Here is a 21,167-nt window from a genome sequence, read left to right on the forward strand (position 1 = left end):
GGTCCCCCTTTTCTTCCTCCGTTAGGATGAGTAAGAAGGCCGGAGGGAAAGCCTCTCTGAGCCGTAAAGCCGCCGTCTCATTTAGCAAACTGGCATGGGTAGGTTTGAGAGCGATCAACTCGTCTCTCAATGTCTCTAGCCGAATGAGGAAGGTGCGGATGTTTTCTCCTGTCCGCCGTTTTGCCTCTCCCAATTCTTTTTGAAGGACCTCAAAGGTCCTTACTGCGGGAAACACACGTAGGAAGTCTTCCTTTACTTTTTCCCAATCCTGTCCACATCTAGTGATACAACCGAGGAGATGATCGCGCGCTGCTCCCAGGGCATATTGTTTGGCTAACTCAATCTTTCCGGTAGTGTCCCAATTTGCCTGTGTCCGGCTTTCAATATCCTCTATCCATTTCTTTGCTAGCTTATGACATGGGAGGTTTGGTGCTTTGCTACTTTTTTCTTCTCCACCACAAAAATGTAAGAGTCCCTGCACTCTACTAAAATCATTCAAGGTATGACGGCTAAGTAGCGTGACAAGATCATCATGGGCAAGGGTGATCGATTTTCCATCTTTGGAGGAGGTGGGAGGGTCGTTGTCTTGGTCTGGCATATTTAACTCTAAAGTCTTATTCTCGTAATCCCAAGAATAACTGTCTTCTCCCTCGCTTTCGGATGTGGACATACACCAGTACAATACCAATATAAATCGCAAGTTTCACCACCCCACACCTGACACCAATGTTGTAACCCGCAGTCCGGGCACACAGGGGAGACGACACACTGTTTATATTAGTGACACTTGACTTAAAATTCTGGTACTTTAGGAGTATTTAAAGGGGTTCGTAAATGGGGTGATGAAACGGTGTCGCCTTTCTTATATGTATTTTATTCTACCTTAATACTACTTAATATTACAAAGGGTAACAATATTGTTTAAACCAGCGACTGGCTTACGAGACTCAATGAGTCTTCAGGTTTTCTTTCACTACTGGTTACTGACGTTAGTACTGGTATAATACTGAGTAAAAACTCACACAATAAAGTATCACAGAAATATAATCCTAAATAAAACTAATATAATAGAACACAATAGATATGTTAGATACGCTTTCCTCTACGGTAACTCTTCACTCCATACTCACAGTAGCAAAGATGAATGTTCTGCCCATGTTGTCTAGGGAAGGACAACTGGGTGTACAGCAAACGAGCAGAGTGCTGGCTGATCTGAGGTCTAGCCTGAATAAATGCTTCTTATATAGGCATGACATACATACAGACATCACGAGGGTAACACGTCAGGCGTGTGAGTCTTACATCAAACTCACATCAAGCTCATACAATAATCTACCTAACCGACATGTTTAATAAGATTGGCTCACACTCGATTTTAATCCTTAGTGTAGCTGTCACGCGGTGACGCAGCTTTGTTTTCATAACATTTTGTTCCGCTGTTGATCGTGTTTTGGCTTAGAGAGATAAGCAGGTGCGTTTATGGGCAATTGTGTATAGGTTGGTAAGTAAACAATGCGTTTGGGGACAGGCATGTGTTGGCAAGCGGTGCATATGTGAACACCCTGTGGTTTCGTATGTCTATATTTCGGAGTCCGTGTTGTGCTTTAGCGGTCGATACCGCTGTCGTCATCGGAAAATATTGCTGGGGATGATGATGACACTGCAGCTAGCGGAGCGAGTGGTGTCGCGGCCCGCGGGGCACCACATATATAAAAGAGGCCGAGAGGAGTCAGTCACAGTCATAGTAAGTCATAGTTAGCTATTAGTCAGTGAAGAATCGGAGTGAATTGTACTAAGGAGGAATATTAAACTACAGAAGCTGTGCAAGGTGTTTTACATATTTCCCTCCCACGGAGTCTCCTGACGGCGAACCGGAACCCAAGTAACACGTCCGGCATAACATTTAGCATCAGGAGTGTAGGCATTTGTGTTTTTCGCCATGGAGACTCGTTCCCAAGCTGCCCAGAGGGACGACGTGTTGATTGAACTCTTGAAAGCCTTGAGACTACAGTGGGAGAAACAAGAAAGAGCACACCAAGAACTCAAAGAATAACAAGAAAGAGCACAGCAACAACAAGAAGGAACACTCCAAGGACTCAAAGAACAGCTAAAAGATAGTTTCATGAGATTGCAGCAACAGCTACAAGTAGTACAAGATGGAAGTGAGTCAGTGCGAAGAGAAATGACTGATGTGACCACGAAGTTGGAACAACGCCTGATACAAGTGGAGAAAACACACAAATCTTCAACATGGGATGGAGGTGGTACGGGAGACGACACACAAAGAAATATTAGAAGTGCTGGGAAAGGTGAACCGTACAGAACAGGCAGTTTGTGACGTAAGTGACAGAGTGAAGGCCCTTGAGGACTGCTTGGCTGGAAACGGACAGCCAGTGCAAGCTGGGGCTAGTTGTACCCAAGATGCTTCTCCTACGCAATTCCAGCCCTGTTTCGTCTGAGTTTACCCCCGCGAGAAGTTCCGCCAGCCCCATGAGTCTGATGGGGTCGCCTGTTAGAAAGAAGCCTCAGGAGTTTGATAGCAAGGTCTCCTGGGAGGCTTACCGCGCTCAGTTTGAGCTGTTGGCAGCTCGGAATGGATGGGATGACCAAGAGTGCGCGGTTCAGCTGGCCACTAGCCTGAAAGGGGCGGCGCTGGAGGTTCTTGTTCAACTCGACAATGCGACAAAGGGCAGCTACAGCGGGCTGGCACAGGCGCTGGAGCAACGATATGGGACCAAGCACCAGAATGAGCTCTTCAGGGTTAGATTCAGAACCCGCAACAGGAGGCGCGGCGAGTCTCTTCAGGAACTCGCTCAGGACCTTGAGAGCATGGCGCACAAGGCATACCCAGGTGCCAGCCCTGACCTACTGACGGTTTTACTGCGTGATCAATTCATCGATGCCCTGGACAGCCCTCAGCTGAAGATACGTACAAGTGAAGCAAGCTAAGCCAACATCAATGCAGGAAGCTCTGGCACGTGCCATGGAGTTTGAGTCCCTTGTTAGGTCTAGCTTGTCAAGCTTCATGGACAACTCAACTTCTGGTTTTAGGGCACGAAAGGGCGCTGTCAGCAATACAGACAGGTTCCAAGGAACGTGCTGGTACTGCGAGAAGGTTGGGCACAAGGAGAACGAATGCTATACGAGGAAGAAGGAATATGAAGGTGGCTCTAGGAAGAAGCCCAGGGAAGAACCCAAGTGCTGGACCTGTGGAGAAAAGGGGCACTGAAAGAATGAGTGTCGGAAAAATGTGCCCCCGAAGAACCACCACTCGGGCGAGGGAAACTAAGGAGGATTGGTTCACGGGGGCAACGGCCAGTCTGTCCTGTACATTCACCGGAGATATCAATGTGCAGGAGAACCACCATGACGAGCTGCCAAGTGGAGGGGAAGGTTGACGGAGTGTTGTGGCTTGTGGTCGTTGACACAGGCTCGGAACGCACACTGGTGCCAACTGACGTGGTGAGTCATCGTCGGCTTCCTAAGACGTCGCATTGACTGTGCGGAGTCACTGGACAATAGGCAGAACTCAGAGACCCAGTGGACGTGAAGTTTGAACTCGGAGTAAAGGAAGAGTTCTTCTCTGTCTACGTGGTTGATATGGACGACCCCTGCATCCTAGGTATGGATTATCTCGTCTCCCACAGGTGCGAGCTGGACTTCCGCGCTAAGCAGCTGACTGTGGGAGGAAGGAGGGCGCCACTGACGACTGTGAACAAGGAGGGCCTGCCAGTGATGGTCAAGCGCACCACCATTATTCCTCCGAGGTCAGACATCCTGTTACCCTGTCAAATCACGGGGGCCCCCCACAGCCAGCTGGGTGTGGTAGAGAGTTGAAGTCGATGCCCGGTAGCAAACGGGGTGATTGTAGACAGTGCTGCAGGGGAAGTGCCTGTTGTCGTGGCCAATGTCTCCTTCAGCCCAAAGAAAAGAAAACAAGGGACAATGGTGGGGTTGTGCCAAGAGATCGACCAGGAACCGAGAACCTGCCCAGCAAACAAAAACAGAGCGGCCCTCCGCAGGTCTTTCGTACGTCAAACCAGCGGCCCTCCATCGGGCGTTGACGGAGGCCTGCTGCCAGTCTTGCTCATCTGTTCTCCGGAGGAGTTCTTTTGTGTGACTGCTTCTGTTCCTTAATCCTAAATGTTAAAGTCACCCATCGAAATAAAAGAAAATGGAGCAAATGAGATGCATATGCACCAGTGGTCAGGCGAAGACTGGTGGGGTGGGACCAGTGTTGCCAGACAGTCTGATCTCAAAATCTCTAAATATTCGGGGAAAAATCCCCCCAAATCCCCATTTCATATATTTCCATACTTTTTATAAAAAATGCTGAAATATACGATACATAGCTACTCCACATGTAAAATGAAATTGCCATGTTGATTTTAATGTACAAATAATTCATACTTTGTTTTACACAATATATTACAATACACATGAAGTAGCATATAATTTACTTTTCTATTATAATCATCACAAGGACTGAAAAAGAGGCAGTAATAGGATACAGCCTTATGAGCATTTATAATAAAAATACATTTAATAAAATTTTATACTTTAGGCTGATGGGGATGATATATCTCCTTAAATTGCTTTGAAATATGGTACAAAAATTAATGAAAATATTAATGCTCCTAGCTTCTTGGGGAGCTTAAAAGATCCAACTAATATTCTGCACAAACTATACTAAGCCAGAAAGAAAGAATAGAATAACACATTTGCATACTAGATTATATCATCACTCTAATCATCATTTCCATTGTATTTGTAGATATCTGAACTTCTTAAGTCATCACGCTGACTAGTTTATCATTTACAGCAAAATTAGAACATTCCCGGCCTTTCAAATACGTACCGCTTTGAATGCAGAAGTCCAATTAGAGTTCTGGTTGAGAGTTTGTTTCTTTATTTTGTTTTCAAATTGTTTACATATGAAAATATTCTTTCTGCTGTGACACTAGAATGAGGAAGACACAATATATAATAGCCCAGAAACAAAACTTGACAAATTTGGAAACATGGGGGTTTCATCACCACTTTATTTCTCTGTTTCCCAGAAGCCTTCAACATCATTGATTTCTGAATCAGCATGATCGGTGTTTCTTAGTACTCTCCATTCTCTGTCTAGGTCATTCATTTTGTCAGGACCTATAATTCCAGGAAATACACAAGCAGTGGACCAATGGAGACCACATTCTTTTTTAGCTCTGGCTCATTCGTGTTCAGTCCGTGTCCTCATAAATTTACTTCTTCCTTGCCGTCGGTTTAACCTCATGTTTTCTTTTAGAATTCATATTAATCATATTATTTTAAGCGATAAAATACATATTTTTCAAGAAGCATCAAAAGTCCCCAAATCGAGAGTGATTGTCCCTATGTCCCCATCAGTGCCCCGAATTCCCCAAATCTAGGGACCTATCCCCATATCTGGCATCACTGGGTGGGACTGAGTGGCTGCAGGTGACGTCACTGCGCAGAAGAGAAGAATTCTGGTACGAGGTTGAGAAGACCTGGTATATTCTCTTGGCCTTGAGTAAGGCCATGAGCAGCAGCTTGCCGCCATCCTCGAAGAGAAGACTGTACAGCCCAGGGTGTATGGATCCTGGTACAGTCAATGAGTCCTGCCGGTCCTAATGAACGATTCAGAAACTTGAGACCTCGCAGGATACTTAGAGACAGCCAAAAATAACACAAAGAGGAGTGAGGAGAAACAGGCTGGGCATAACGGGGAGAGGCAGCCAGCGAGCATCATGCAATACGGGACAGAGGCAGAATACATCATAATCACTGTTAATACGACATGGACTTGGGCAGGTCACATTATGCGGAACCCTAACAACAGATGAACAACTAAAGTGAAAGAGTAAGGTAAAGTTGAGGGATACGCAATAGCTGCGCGTGGCCTCGGTGCTCGTCTCCGTTGCATTGGTCCTTAAGCCTGGTGTGTGTGTGTGTGTGTGTGTGTGTGTGTGTGTGTGTGAGAGAGAGAGAGAGAGAGAGAGAGAGAGAGAGAGAGAGAGAGAGAGAGAGAGAGAGAGAGAGAGAGAGAGAGAGAGAGAGAGAGAGAGAGAGAGAGAGAGAGAGAGAGAGAGAGAGAGAGAGAGAGAGAGATCTGAAGAATTTGTGACTATATTTCTTATGCAGAGGGTAAGCAAGAGTGAATAAATTACATTATTTAAGCACGTGTGCTCCTTTACGTATGCAGGTAGAGAGAGAGAGAGAGAGAGAGAGAGAGAGAGAGAGAGAGAGAGAGAGAGAGAGAGAGAGAGAGAGAGAGAGAGAGTAATAATAATAGTAATAATAATAAGTTTGTTTCCATCAGAAGTGGCTATTCTTACATCCAAATACATAAAACGTACATAGGTTATTGCAATGAGATAATTAGTTATTCATGAGTTGTTTCAGTTTCGATTAAGTAAGAACTCTTTCAGAATATATTTGAATTCATGCAAGGTGTGGGCAGTGCTGATATGTGTTGGCAGGGAGTTCCAAAGTTTAGGCCCGTGTACAGAAAGTTGTCTGGCTCCTGTGTCTGTGTGTGTTCTTGGTACATACAGATTACCCTGCTGGCGTGTTGTGCTGTTGGTGATGCTGTTTACAGAGGGGAGAGGCATTAGACATTCAGGGTATTGACCGTGTAGATGTTTATATATATTCACTGTTGTGTCAAAAGTTATTTGTTGTGAAACATTGAGCCAATTGAGTTCCTTAATTATCGGAGTTACATGATCATATTTCTGGGCCTTCCCTTCTACGATTTTGGCAGCGAAGTTTTGTAGTTTCTGCACTTTAGTTAGCAGCGTATTGTTAGTTGTCCCCCATATAGTATCACAATAGTTTAGTATACTTAATACTAGTGACTGTACCATAAGCTGCCTTGTGGGTTTATCAAAACATTGTTTTATTCTATTTGCATACATAAGTGTTCCTAGGATTTTCTTACTGATTTCGGTTATATGGTGATCAAACACTAAATATTGGTCTACATACAATCCTAAATTCTTTACATTGTTTGAGGGTTCGATCTTACTCTCATGGAAGAGAATGGTTGTGTTATCAGGTATTCTTGATATTAGTTGTCTGCTTCCTATAAATATACATTGGGTTTTCTGGGTGTTTAACATTAGACCATTTTTATTAAAGTACACCATGGCTTTGCTTAGGGTGGTTTCAACTTTTTTCACTAGTAGATTTATATCCTTCAGTGGCCCACTATGGAGAAATTGTGTGTCGTCTGCATATTGTATCAGTGTGCAGTCGTCGAAGTTTTCATGCATGTCGTTTACATAGAGTGTAAATAATATAGGCCCTAAAATGGAACCTTGTGGAACGTCATATTGTAGGTTTGCCTTTGTGGATAAATGGTTTTGTAGGCGTACTGTCTGTGTTCTGTTCGATAAGTAGTCTTTGAACCAAAAATGTGTCTACTTTAACATTTGAGAGTTTGTGGAGGAGAATCTTATGGCTAACACTATCAAATGCTTTTGATAGGTCACAAAGTGTAAGCAGCGATGATTGTTTGGTGTCCGTATTGTCGTATAGTTTATCGGTGATGGCCGTGAGTGCAGTGCTGGTTGAGAGGTGGGGGCGAAAGCCATGCTGAGTGTCGGACAAGTGTTTGTTATTTTCAAGGTATTTAGTTAATTGGTTTGCAACTATTTTTTCTATAACTTTAGAGAAGATAGGTAATAAGGATATTGGGCGATAATTACCGGCATTACTCACGTCGCCAGCTTTATAGAGGGGGGTAACTACAGTGTTTTTCCACTGTGTAGGAAAGATGCCGGTAACAATAGAAGTGTGCTCGAGAGAGAGAGAGAGAGAGAGAGAGAGAGAGAGAGAGAGAGAGAGAGAGAGAGAGAGAGAGAGAGAGAGAGAGAGAGAGAGAGAGAGAGAGAGAGAGAGAGAGAGAGATTTACATAGATTTACATAGAAAATCAGACCACACAGACCCCATGGTCCAGTCTTGGTGGTCTGTCCTTAAACCTAAGTGATTTTACATTAATCAGAAGACTCCAAAACGTTGCATTTCTACTCTAGTTGATATTAAGTTGAAGGAAGTGACGGTCGAGCTTATTTTTGAAGGAGTCAATCGTGTTACACTGGACCACTGATGGTGGAAGCTTATTCCATTCTCGCACTACAACGTTGGTGAAGAAAAATTTGGTGCAGTCTGAATTTACTTGTCTACATCTGAGTTTTACGCCATTGTTCCTCGTGCGCAAAGTGTCATCGATCATAAACAATGTTGATCTGTCTACATTCGTGAAACCATTAAGTATTTTAAAACATTCGATCAGTTTTCCTCGGAGGCGACGTTTCTCAAGAGAGAACATGTTAAGGGTAGAAAGCCTTTCTTCGTAGGATTTGTTGCGCAAGGAAGGGATCATTTTCGTTGCCCGACGCTGAACACCTTCTAATTTAGCAATATCCTTTGCATGGTGGGGAGACCAAAACTGTACCGCATATTCCAAGTGGGGTCTGACTAAACTGTTGTAGAGCGGGAGTATTACATCTTTATTCTTGAATACAAAGTTTCTTTTAATGAAGCCCAACGTTCTGTTCGCTTTATTTGCTGCATCGATGCATTGCTGTGAGAATTTGAGGTTTGACGCGATTTTGACACCCAAGTCCTTGACGCATTGAACGCTTTTGAGTTTAACGCCGCGCATTTCGTATTCGAACTTCTTATTCCTCGTTCCAACTTGAAGGACCTGGCACTTGTCTACGTTAAAGGGCATCTCCCATCTATCCGTCCAAGCTGAAATTTTGTGCAAATCCTCTTGGAGGCTTTGCCTGTCTTCGTCAGTCAGAACCGAGTTACCAATCTTTGTGTCGTCTGCAAATTTACTAATGCGGTTATTGAGTCCAACATCCACGTCGTTGATGTAAATAATGAAGAGCACTGGGCCAAGAACCGAGCCCTGAGGGACGCCACTAGTGACAGGCGCCCACTCTGAGTTAAATCCGTCAATCACTACTCTTTGTTGTCTGTTGCTCAACCAATTCGCGATCCATTGGTTTACTTGACCGTCAATACCTATTTGCTTTAATTTGTAAAGTAATTTATGATGCGGGACTTTATCAAACGCTTTCTGAAATCAAGATAGACTACGTCCAGTGATTTGGTTACGTCATAAACAGTGAAGAGGTCGTTATAAAAGGTTAATAGGTTTGATAGGCAGGATCTTTTGTTTCGGAAGCCATGTTGTGAGTCCCCAATCAATGAGTGGCTTTCAAGGTAACTCACAATTTTGTCTCTAATTATGCCCTCAAGTAGCTTACCTACAACCGAAGTTAGACTAATGGGCCTGTAATTACCTGGTACTTTTTTGTCTCCTTTCTTAAAAATCGGTGTCACGTTAGCCTTTTTCCAATCTGAAGGGACGATGCCTTGTCGCAAGGACATATTGAATACGGTTGTGAGGGAGGAGAGTATTTCGCTCTTTGTTTCTTTCAGCAGAGTTGGATATACTTTGTCAGGTCCAGGACTTTTATTTGTTTTAAGTGATTTGAGGGCTTTAAGGACTTCATCGGGTTTTATTTCAAAGTTAGACAATGCATGCTCGGGATTTACATTAGTACTGGTGTTGGTGGTGGTGGCGGGAGGACTGTTATTATTAAACACCGAGGAAAAGTAATTGTTTAATAGGTTGGCTGTCAGTCACTAGTGCACCGTCGCTGTTTGTTTAAGGTCCAATTCCACTTCTGATCGCCTTTCAGTTGTTTATGTAACTGAAGAAGGATTTCGGATTATTTTTACAGTTGGCTGCAATATTTTCTTCATATCTACGCTTTGCCTGACGCACTAATCTGTTTACTCGTCGCCTGGCATCATTGTAAAGTCTAATGTTTTCGGGCGTGCTTTGCTCTTTCTTTAACCTGTAAGACAGTTTTTTTCTCCTTGACTGAGTGTTTAATTTCGCCATTAAACCAAGGTGGACTTTTATTAGTGTTAATTCGCTTCTCGCACAAGGGGACAAATGTGTCCTGCTGAGTGAGTCAGTGATTTTTAAAGCTTAGCCAGGCGTCCTCTACATTGCCGTCATCTGATAGTTGCATATCTATTAGTTTTCGTCGGATTTCTGCGAAGTTGGCTCTTTTGAAATTGGGCACCTTTACTTTATTTTCAGTCACCGATGTTTGAGCTCTAATGTCAACGCGCACTAGTTTATGATCGCAGGAACCGAGGTGTTCTCCTACCCTGACATTACTGACTAGGTTATCTTGGGTCGCTATAACAAGGTCAAGTATGTTATTTTGTCGAGTTGGTTCAGAAACCATTTGGCTTAGATAATTTTCCTCTAGAAATTCGATCATTCTGGGACTCACCTTCTGTACCCGACAGTGTCGCCCAGTCGATTTGGGTAGGTTAAAGTCTCCTAGTATCAGTGAGTCGCTGTTATTAAGTGACTGCCTTAAGACGCTGTACATTTCAAGATCGGCATCGAGTGATTGCCCCGGAGGCCTGTAAGTGACAGATATATTTAAATTGACTTTTGTAGTGTTTACTCGCACGCACAAATGTTCAACGTTACTGTATCTTGGTGTTTTGTCAGTGGGTTGCAAGTAGCTTTTGACAAAAAGGGCGACACCACCCCCTCTACGGTTTACACGATCATTGTTGAAGAATCTGTAGCCATCTATGTTGTATTCGGAACTTAAATCAATATTAGTGGTGCCGATAAATGTTTCGGTTATAGCAATTACGTCAAAGTTTTCTGTCAGAGCAAGACATCGCAGTTCATCAAACTTGTTTCTTAGGCTACGCGCATTGAAACTAAGGACTCTTAGGTTATCTTGAAGCTTGGTAATAGAGGTGGTGGTACTGGAGGGTTCAATGTTACGAGTCTGTTGCGGTGTATGGTGTCTATTTACACGGGCGGGATGGAAGGACGTGGCTGAGAGTCGTGTTTTGTTGTTCGGGAGTTACGTACGGCGTTGTTGAGGAGCCTTCCGAATCTGGCTGCCCCGATGGGGGACAGGTGTATGCCGTCCCTTTGGAAAAGTTTACTCTGGCCGTAGAAATCGTTCCAGGCGTTAAAGAACTCGACGTCAAGCTCTCCGCAGAGAGTCTGCAGGCGGTTGTTGAGGCTGAAGGCCTTACTGTAGAAGTCGCCCTCATCCCATGTCCGTGGTAGAATTCCTGAAATCAAAATATTAGGGGATTTAGACTTATACTGCTGGATGAGCCTACGGTACTTGTCCAGCAGTTCCTCGGACCGGGTCGTGGTGACGTCGTTTGTACCTGTGTGGAGAACAAAGAGTGAGTCATTAGAGGCCACAGCGGTGACCTCGTCCAGGGCAGCTGTGATGTCGTCAACACCAGCTCCAGGATAACAGTAGTTACGCCTACGACGGGGGACTCTGCCACAGAATTCAACCACCTGATGGCGAATCATAGAGTCACCGACCAAGAAGGTGCTCTGTTCCTCGTCCTCCTCCTCCAGTATGGCAAATCTGTTGTAGCAATGAGTAGGATAAATGGGTCTAGGGGCGGGTCTGGCTCCTCCTCTCACGGGGGTGAAGCATTCAGCGTCAGCTCTACCGGTCACCTGTGACATGTCTTCTTCGGAAGGTGGCTGGGCATCGAGTGCAGGTGAGGAGGGTGATGAGGCGTCATTTGCAGCAGGGGCGACAATGTTGGCCTGGATAAACTCCTGCAAGGTATCAACAGTACTTGTTAGTTCGGTGATCTTCTTCTCGCCAGCCGTCAGCCTTTCGTCCTGTTGAAGGAGTCTCGTTTCCATCTGCTGTGTCATCAGGCAGATCTTGCAGACGGTCGATCGTCCCGAGAAGAAATGACCAGAGAAGTTTCCTGTGCAAGTCGAACATTTCTTTAGCGCCATCTTGGTAAGGAGGAGAGAGCAAGTGAGTAGTGTTTATCTTTATATTTGCTTTTCTTTTTCTTTTTCGTAGGGCAGAGGGACGCGCGCGTGAATAAGCGAGAATAAGTGTGTGAGAGAGAGAGAGAGAGAGAGAGAGAGAGAGAGAGAGAGAGAGAGAGAGAGAGAGAGAGAGAGAGAGAGAGAGAGAGAGAGAGAGAGAGAGAGAGAGAGAGAGAGAGAGAGAGAGATATGGGAAGGCGTAGGAGGGAGATGGGGATGGAGAGAGGGAGAGGGCGAAGGAAAGGGAGGGAGAGAGAGAGGGTGGGAACGAGATAGGGAGTGAGGAAGGAGAGACAGAGAGGGGCAAGTGGGGGGGTAGTTATGAGAGAGAGAGAGAGGGGGGGGAGCAATGGAGAGGGGAGGCGAGAGAGGGGGGGGGGCGAGAGAAGAGGAGGAGCGAAACGCGAGGGACGAGAGGGAGAGAGACGCAGGTGAGGAATTAAGAGGATTAGTATGTCTCTGGGGAATACTCTGGTCAAGTCAGGTCAGGTAGCTCTGCACACCTGCATAGGGAGTGGCGTAGGAGTGGAATCTGGAAATATATAAAGAATGTGGCGGAAAGAGTGTAACACTGTGTTTTGTGTATATGTGTATATATGTTTTACAGGGCGCTACGGCGAGAGGGTAGATGCAGGCAGAGAGAATTAGTAAAAATAAGGGCAACACTTAATCCTGTCCAGCGAAGCACGTGGTCGCACAGCAAACAGCACACCTCTGCAGGCAGCTAACTCGGTTGACAATAAGCAGTACGCAGCACAACGCGAAATAGCACACGGCACACAGCACAGCAAGATCTAAAGTACAGTGCAATACAGCACACGAGGGTGGAATCGCAAGCGAGAGAGGTCACGGAAGTGGGAGCGCGTGCGGTTTGACCTCTCGGAGTGAGGGCAGAGAGAGAGAGAGAGAGAGAGAGAGAGAGAGAGAGAGAGAGAGAGAGAGAGAGAGAGAGAGAGAGAGAGAGAGAGAGAGAGAGAGAGAGAGAGAGAGAGAGAGAGAGAGAGAGAGAGAGAGAGAGAGAGAGAGAGAGAGAGATGGGGGAGAAAGAGGGCGGGGAGAAGGAGGAAGGTAGGAGGGAGGGAAAGGGAGGGATGGGAGTAGGGGAAGCCAGGGGTGGAGGTAGGTGGTGGATACACGTCACAAATACGTCACGCCTCACCTGTTCGAATGTGTAAGTGGCTCACGCAGGTTTTGCCATCACAGTCAAGAGTAAACGCCGTAATTAACAGCATCTGTCAATGCACAATAGCGTCAAAAATTAGCGGAGTGTGTGAAGCAATCTGTGCCAAAGTCCCATGCTGATCCGAGTCTTCGTTTGAAAGATATTTGCGAAAAACGGTATGTCATAGGGTCTGATATGGATAGTAACTGTTTATGACGTCATTGTCCAAGCCCTTCCTGCGTCGTGACTGGCTCGGTCTGGCTGACACATTCGACTATTGAGAAACAGGCTGGGCATAACGGGGAGAGGCAGCCAGCGAGCATCATGCAATACGGGACAGAGGCAGAATACATCGTAATCACTGTTAATACGACATGGAGTTGGGCAGGTCACATTATGGGGAACCCTAACAACAGATGAACAACCAAAGTGAAAGAGTAAGGTAAAGTTGAGGGCATACGCTATAGCTGCGCGTGGCCTCGGTGCTCGTCTCCGTTCCATTGGTCCTTAAGTCTGGTGTGTGTGTATGTGTGTGTGCGTGTGTGTGAATGTGTGTGTGTGTGTGTGTGTGTGTGTGTGTGTGTGTGTGAGAGAGAGAGAGAGAGAGAGAGAGAGAGAGAGAGAGAGAGAGAGAGAGAGAGAGAGAGAGAGAGAGAGAGAGAGAGAGAGAGAGAGAGAGAGAGAGAGAGAGAGAGAGAGAGAGAGAGAGAGGGAGGGAGAGAATTACATAGATTTACATAGAAAATTAGACCACACAGACCCCATGGTCCAGACTAGGTGATCTGCCCTTAAACCTAAGTGATTCTACATTAATCAGATGGCTCCAAAACGTTGCTTTTCTACTCTAGTTAATATTAAGTTCAAGGAAGTGACGGTCGAGCTTGTTTTTAAAGGAGCCAATCGTGTTACACTGGACCACTGATGGTGGGAGCTTATTCCATTCTCGCACTACAACGTTGGTGAAGAAAAATTTGGTGCAGTCTGAATTTACTTGTCTACATTTGAGTTTTATGCCATCGTTCCTCGTTCGCAAAGTGTCATCGATCATAAACAATTTTGTTCTGTCTACATTCGTGAAACCATTAAGTATTTTAAAACATTCGATCAGTTTTCCTCGGAGGCGACGTTTCTCAAGAGAGAATTTGTTAAGGGTGGAAAGCCTTTCTTCGTAGGATTTGTTGCGCAAGGAAGGAATCATTTTTGTTGCCCGACGCTGAACACCTTCTAATTTAGCAATGTCCTTTGCATGGTGGGGAGACCAAAACTGTACCGCATATTCCAAGTGGGGTCTGACTAAATTATTGTAGAACGGAAGTATTACATTTTTATTCTTGAATAAAAAGTTTCTTTTAATGAAGCCTAACATTCTGTTCGCTTTATTTGCTGCATCGATGCAGTGATGTGAGAATTTGAGGTTTGACGCGATTTTGACCCCCCGGTCCTTAACGCATTGAACGCTTGTGAGTTTAACGCCGCGTATTTCGTAATCGAACTTCTTATTTTTTGTTCCAACTTGAAGGACCTGGCACTTGTCTACGTTAAAGGGCATCTCCCATTTATCCGACCAAGCTGAAATTTTGTGCAAATCCTCTTGGAGGCTTTGCCTGTCTTCGTCAGTGAGAACCGAGTTACCAATCTTTGTGTCGTCTGCAAATTTACTAATGCGATTATCGAGTCCAACATCCACGTCGTTGATGTAAATAATGAAGAGCACTGGGCCAAGAACCGAGCCCTGAGGGACACCACTAGTGACCGGCGCCCACTCTGAGTTAAATCCGTCAATCACAACTCTTTGTTGTCTGTTGCTCAACCAATTCGCGATCCATTGGTTTACTCGACCGTCAATGCCTATTTGCTTTAATTTATAAAGTAATTTATGATGTGGGACTTTATCAAACGCTTTCTGGAAATCAAGATAGACTACGTCCACTGATTTGGTTACGTCATAAACTGAGAAGAGATCGTTATAAAAGGTCAGTAGGTTTGACAGGCAGGATCTTTTGTTACGGAAGCCATGTTGTGAATCCCCAATTAATGAGTGGCTTTCGAGGTAACTCACAATTTTGTCTCTAATTATGCTCTCGAGTAGCTTACCTACAATTGAAGTTAGACTAATGGGTCGGTAGTTACCTGGTATTTTTTTTGTCTCCTTTCTTAAAAATCGGTGTCACGTTAGCCTTTTTCCAATCCGAAGGGACGATGCCTTGTCGCAAGGACATATTGAATACGGTAGTGAGGGAGGAGAGTATTTCGCTCTTTGTTTCTTTAAGCAGTATAGGATATACTTTGTCGGGTCCGGGACTTTTATTTGTTTTTTTAAGTGATTGGAGAGCTTTAAGGACTTCATCAGTTGTTATTTCAAAATTAGGCAATGCATGCTCGAGATTTACAGTAGTACTGGTGTTGGTGGTAGCGAGAGGAAGACTGTTAGTATTAAACACCGAGGAAAAGTAATTGTTTAAGAGGTTTGCAATGTGTTGGCTGTCAGTCACTAGTGCACCGTCGCTGTTTGTTAAAGGTCCAATACCACTTTTGATCGCCTTTCTGTTGTTTATGTAACTGAAGAAAGATTTCGGATTATTTTTACAGTTGGCTGCAATATTTTCTTCATATCTACGCTTTGCCTGACCTACTAGTCTTTTTACTCGTCGTCTGGCATCATTATAACGTCTAATGTTTTCGGGCGTGCTTTATTCTTTCTTTAACCTGCAAAACAATTTTCTCTCATTGACTGATTGTTTAATTTCGCTATTAAACCACGGTGGGCTTTTATTAGTGTTAATTCACTTCTCGCACAAGGGGACGAATGTGTTCTGCTCTGTGAGTAAGTGATTTTTAAAGCTTAGCCAGGCTTCTTCTACGTTGCCGTCATCTGATAGTTGTATTTCTGTTAGTTTTTGTCGGATTTCTACGAAGTTAGCTCTTTTGAAATTGGGCACCTTTACTTTATTTTCAGTCACTGATGATTGAGCTCTAATGTCGACGCGCACTAATTTATGATCGCAAGAACCGAGGTGTTCTCCTACCGTGACATTACTGACTAGGTTATCTTGGGTCGTTATAACAAGGTCGAGTATATGATTTTGTCGAGTTGGCTCAGATAATTTTCTTCTAGAAATTCGATCATTCTATGTGACTCGCCTTCTGTACCTGACAGTGTCGCCCAGTCGATATGGGGGAGGTTAAAGTCTCCTAATATCAGTGAGTCGTTGTTATTAAATGACTGCCTTAAGACGCTGTACATTTCAAGGTCGTCATCGAGTGATTGCCCGGGAGGTCTGTAGGTGACAGGTATATTTAAATTGACTTTTCCAATGTTTATTCGCACGCACAAATGTTCAACGTTACTGTTTCCCGGTGTTTTGTCAGTGGGTTGCAAATAGCTTTTGACATAAAGGGCGACGCCACCGCCTCTACGGTTTACACGATCTTTGTTGAAGAGTCTGTAGCCATCTATGTTGTATTCGGAACTTAAATCAATATTTGTGGTGTCGATAAATGTTTCGGTTATAGCAAAAAGAGAGAGAGAGAGAGAGAGAGAGAGAGAGAGAGAGAGAGAGAGAGAGAGAGAGAGAGAGAGAGAGAGAGAGAGAGAGAGAGACAGAGAGAGAGAGAGAGAGAGAGAGAGAGAGAGAGAGAGAGAGAGAGAGAGAGAGAGAGAGAGAGAGAGAGAGAGAGAGAGAGAGATGAATTTGTTTATTTTCTTCTTCAAACTTTTTGTGGGTCTCTAACTATTTTGGCGAACTTGGTTTCGTCGTTGAGGAAGTTGTCCATTTTTTCCATGCAGTCAGAAGCATTCACGATGACGTAGGAGGCAGACTTGTCAATTCGACGGACAGCCAAAGTGAAAGAATGAGGTAAAGTCGGGGGCATGCGCAATAACTGCGCATGGCCTCGGTGCTCATCTCCGCTGCATTAGCATTGTTTATTCACACTGTGCCGACTTTGGCCACGACAACCCAGCGACTCTGGAACACGAGGTCTTGGGTGTGAAATGTTCACATGAAAGGGTCGCACATAGTCTTTCCGACCTTATGCGACCCTTCCACATCAAGATTTCACACCCAAGACCTCGTATACCCCGAGTCGCTGGGTTGTCGTGGCCAGGAGTCGGCACAGTGTGAACGGGGCTTTAGCCAGTGGTGGGTAAAGACAGAGGGGAGGCGTGACATCCGGGTTACCACAGCTTACCTTCCCCAGGTTTCCCCAGGTACCCATCTATCGACCAGTCTAAAAGAGAGGGTGAACAGCTCTATCACCATCCCCTCCGCTTTCCCCTCCTCTCCTCGCCTTATCTTGCAACTGCTCCTGCCCCCTCCCCAACCCTAAGACCTCTCCCCGTCACGCCCGCCAGCTCTCCCACCCCTCTAACACTCACACTCGGCTCGCGCTCGTTTTCTTCATTAGTGTGAGTTCAGGCAGACCCAGACACACAGGGAGTCAGAGCACCAAGAACAACAAATAGCTAAGGTAAAGTTGAAGCACTGTTGTCCGCATGTTAAAGGTCTTGGAATAGCATTAACGATGTCTTAGACTTAGGGGAGCTAGCTTAGATTCGTCACGAACTGAACACATTACCGCCTAATATATACTCAGCCGCCTCAATGTCGGAATGGAAGAGTTTTCAGAATCTTGAGGAACTTTTGGGTCAGTCCATATTTGTCCAAACAGCCACACCAGACCTCTAAGGTCTATGTTTTGTTCCATGCACTTTTCTTGGCCTTGCCTGGAAGATTATCATGTCGAATATGCATTACAGTTCTTTTCTAAGCCCCAATTTTTCTTTCACATCTCTGCCTGTAGCGCCGGAAGGCTTTCTTCAGGGGATTGGTGGTCGGCCCAAGCCCGTCATGGGGCAGGCAAATTTTATAGTGCCGCCAATTATGTTTGGCTCATGCTGCCCCCCGGAACTCATTCTTGATTCACTGGACGGTTTCTTCTAAAGTCCGGGTTGATGGGTGGTCTTCAGGACAGCATGTGGGTAATCTAAGGCTACTCGGCAGTGACTGAAAAATCCCAGGTGGCATCGTGGGGATTCGAACCGACGTTATCCATGGCGCGGTGAATGCGGGGCCCGCACGCTAACCACTCAGCCACCGCCTACTGAGTTTTATGAAGAACTGCTTTAGAGGTGTGGCTCGCTAATCAATCAAGAGTGATTCTGTGTGATATCTTTCCTGCAACAGACAACAGAGACGTGAATCTGCTGTTGTCACATTCGCTTATGGACTCGCTCAGCACGAGTACATGGCGCTATCGATACCTGTACAGGAGGACAAAGGTCCGGATCTTCAAGTCCCTTGTGCTCCCTGTCTTACTCTGTGGCTGTGAGACACGGGCACTAAATGGTGACTTGGAGAGGCAGATTGATGATTTTGGTAATAGGTGTCTACGCAGAATCATGGGATATCGCTGGAATAATTGTGTTAAACCGGTGACTACTCTGTGAGACTGATTTCAAATACGTAAATTACCCACATAGGTCGTCAACGCCAACTCCGGTTATACGGGCATACAGGCATGTGGCATGAGCTCGTCGGGTGGTTTCTGTAAAAGACAACCTCGAGTGGAGGAGGCCAAGGGGACGCCCACAGAGTTCGTGTTTTAGGCAAGTCAATGGATCTTGCCGAGAGGTACTTAGATAGGGGACCTGCATGGAGACTTGCCCGGAGGACCCTCAGGGCTTGGCATCGAAGGGTGGGCGAGGCGATGCACCTTGCGGGGTATGCCCACACTGATTGATTGATTGAAACACACACACACACACACACACACACACACACACACACACATCGGGATCAATATTTTTTTAAAGATAGTAGTACGTAAACCTGGAAACAGTGATATTAACAGATAGTGTGGCACTGTCTGTGTGTGTGTGTGTGTGTGTGTGTGTGAGAGAGAGAGAGAGAGAGAGAGAGAGAGAGAGAGAGAGAGAGAGAGAGAGAGAGAGAGAGAGAGAGAGAGAGAGAGAGAGAGAGAGAGAGAGAGAGAGAGAGAGAGAGAGAGAGAGAGAGAGAGAGAGAGAGAGAGAGAGTTTCTATTCAGATAGGCACAATTTTATTGGAGGTACATATAAGGAATATAATAATATTCGAGCCTCGGGAGCAAGGAAGACTAGCAGGGAGGAAACAGACTTGTCATGTGGGATTTGATTTAGAAGATTGACGACCTAGGAAACATTAATTAAAAAGTCAAGATAGTGTTATCGTCCCTGTCTATGATGAAGTGGGAAGCAGAAGCTCGTTGATTACAGATGATAAAGCCACTATCTCACACAGTGAAGGTCTGGTAAAGAATAATGGACAGAAGAATATGAGAAGCATCAATAGGATGGGAGGCTTGGCTTTATGACGGGAGCTGCAGTGTTTGCGCTCAGACAGATCACGGAAAAGCGCTGACTGAGGCAGAAGGGAGTGAATATAGTTTCAATAAGACATCGAGTGTACGACAGTGCCACGTGGCGTTGTGCGGTGTGCCTTAGCTGCAGTGTTCCTCAGTCATGTTGCTTGTTTTTTTGTTTTTTACGTTCTGTCTATAGCACCGGTAGGCTTTCTTGGCCCGATGGTCGGCCCCAGTCTGTTATGGCGCAGGGAAATGTTTATAGAGGTGCCATCTTACTTGGCTTATGCTGCTCCTGGAGCTCATCTTAAAGCCTCTTTTTAGAAAGAGAATCTAGAGTCCGGGTTGACAGGTGGTCTTCAGGACAACATGTGGGTAGTCTTGGGACTCTTAGCCCACTCGGCGGTAACTGAAAAATCCCAGCTTGTGGCGCCGGGCGGGACGCGCACCCGGGTCCTCCTAGACGCCGCGCCCACATGTAGTCAGGCAGGGACCGTCCACCCATCAATCTATCTCTACATAATTACATAAGTATATCTATCTACTTCTGCAGTTTGCCGTTGAGTGTGCCTTTATCACATTACCCTACAGTCACCATGCTCACCCGTCAGACAGCGATTATTTTCCTCATCCTCGTGGCCGTCATCGCCATCTACAGTGTCTCCAGGTGCGTGCTGCCAAGGCTTCTGTGGTCTTTCACCCCTTCAGTACGGTGGCGCCCTTGTCGGCGTCACGAAGCCTACTAGCCTTTTGATATACCATATAAGCAACAGCCTTTCGAAAATTCATATGATTTTGCTTTATAAAGTAAAATATCATGGAAAATTGTTATTACTATTATTACTCCTGCTATTACTATTATCTATACGAATAATTAAAGTAATTTCACAGGAAAAACAAATTTTCGTCCATGGCTCAGGAAATATCTTAGATTTAGCGTTACGTTCTAAATTATGTGACAACAATATGAATAACCTCGACGCGCAGTAATGACGATAACGGTGCATAACGTTGTTGCCCTACACAGAGACGGTTTTCAGTCTCCCTTTGGAAGGGTGCGTAGACAATATACCTAAATATAAGCTCTTTTTATCGCCTGACAGGTATTCACTTGATGAGAAGTTTGCTTCCGTGCTCGTGGCGAGATGCATCGACACCAGCAGCAGCAGGAGCGCCTCGCCCCCGGCCCCAGGAGCATCAAGGGACGGGGCCTTCTACCGGGAGGCAGACATCGCCACGTGGGACGAGGACTGGGGTAAGGCCGCCCCTAGTTTTCTCCGTCCCTCCCTTCCTCCCTCTTTCCTCCTCTTCATTAGTTGCCATTATAAGTTACGGGACTTACGGCAAATACGATCACGGTATGGAGAATGTGTGAGGACCCGTATCTACCTCGTGAACGCCGGATGTCCAGTCCCGAAGGCAATGAGAGGTTTCGTCTCCTGAATATTTCGCTCAAGGCTGTTTTGCTTTCTAGCATCTACAGCCTAATTTGATGTTAGGTGGGTATTGTTTTTGAAGGTGTGGTTAGTTCGACTTCTAGTCTTAAAATATAAGTGCTTTACACAAGCGGTAGACACACCGAAACTGTTATTAATATTATTAAACAAAGGGTAAACCGTCATCGTTGCCACGGAGACAAATGCGAGGGGCCTCAAGCAGCGAAGAGACGAACTGAGAGCAAAGCCAGTCTGCGGGTCATGTGACGTCTTACGATAAGCACACTGATGAGAGGTGTTGAGGCTTAAGGGTGCCGCACACCCTTGGCCTCCATA

The 21,167-nt window shown here is 45.4% G+C and overlaps 1 long non-coding RNA gene across 2 annotated transcripts; it reads left to right on the top strand.

The window, feature by feature from the left end:
• Nucleotides 1-1,728: 1,728 nt before the first annotated feature.
• Nucleotides 1,729-21,138, top strand: LOC126990567 (uncharacterized). Of its 2 annotated transcripts, XR_007744536.1 has the most exons (4): nucleotides 1,729-1,828; nucleotides 17,254-17,523; nucleotides 19,949-20,062; nucleotides 20,499-21,137. It is a non-coding gene; the product is annotated as an uncharacterized LOC126990567 (long non-coding RNA). The 2 variants fall into 2 exon arrangements; XR_007744535.1 differs by lacking the exon at nucleotides 1,729-1,828 and having other exon boundaries at nucleotides 17,068-17,523; nucleotides 20,499-21,138.
• Nucleotides 21,139-21,167: the final 29 nt, after the last annotated feature.

Source organism: Eriocheir sinensis, unplaced genomic scaffold (genome assembly GCF_024679095.1).
Source record: "Eriocheir sinensis breed Jianghai 21 unplaced genomic scaffold, ASM2467909v1 Scaffold1752, whole genome shotgun sequence".
Classification (NCBI taxonomy): Eukaryota; Metazoa; Arthropoda; class Malacostraca; order Decapoda; family Varunidae; genus Eriocheir; species Eriocheir sinensis.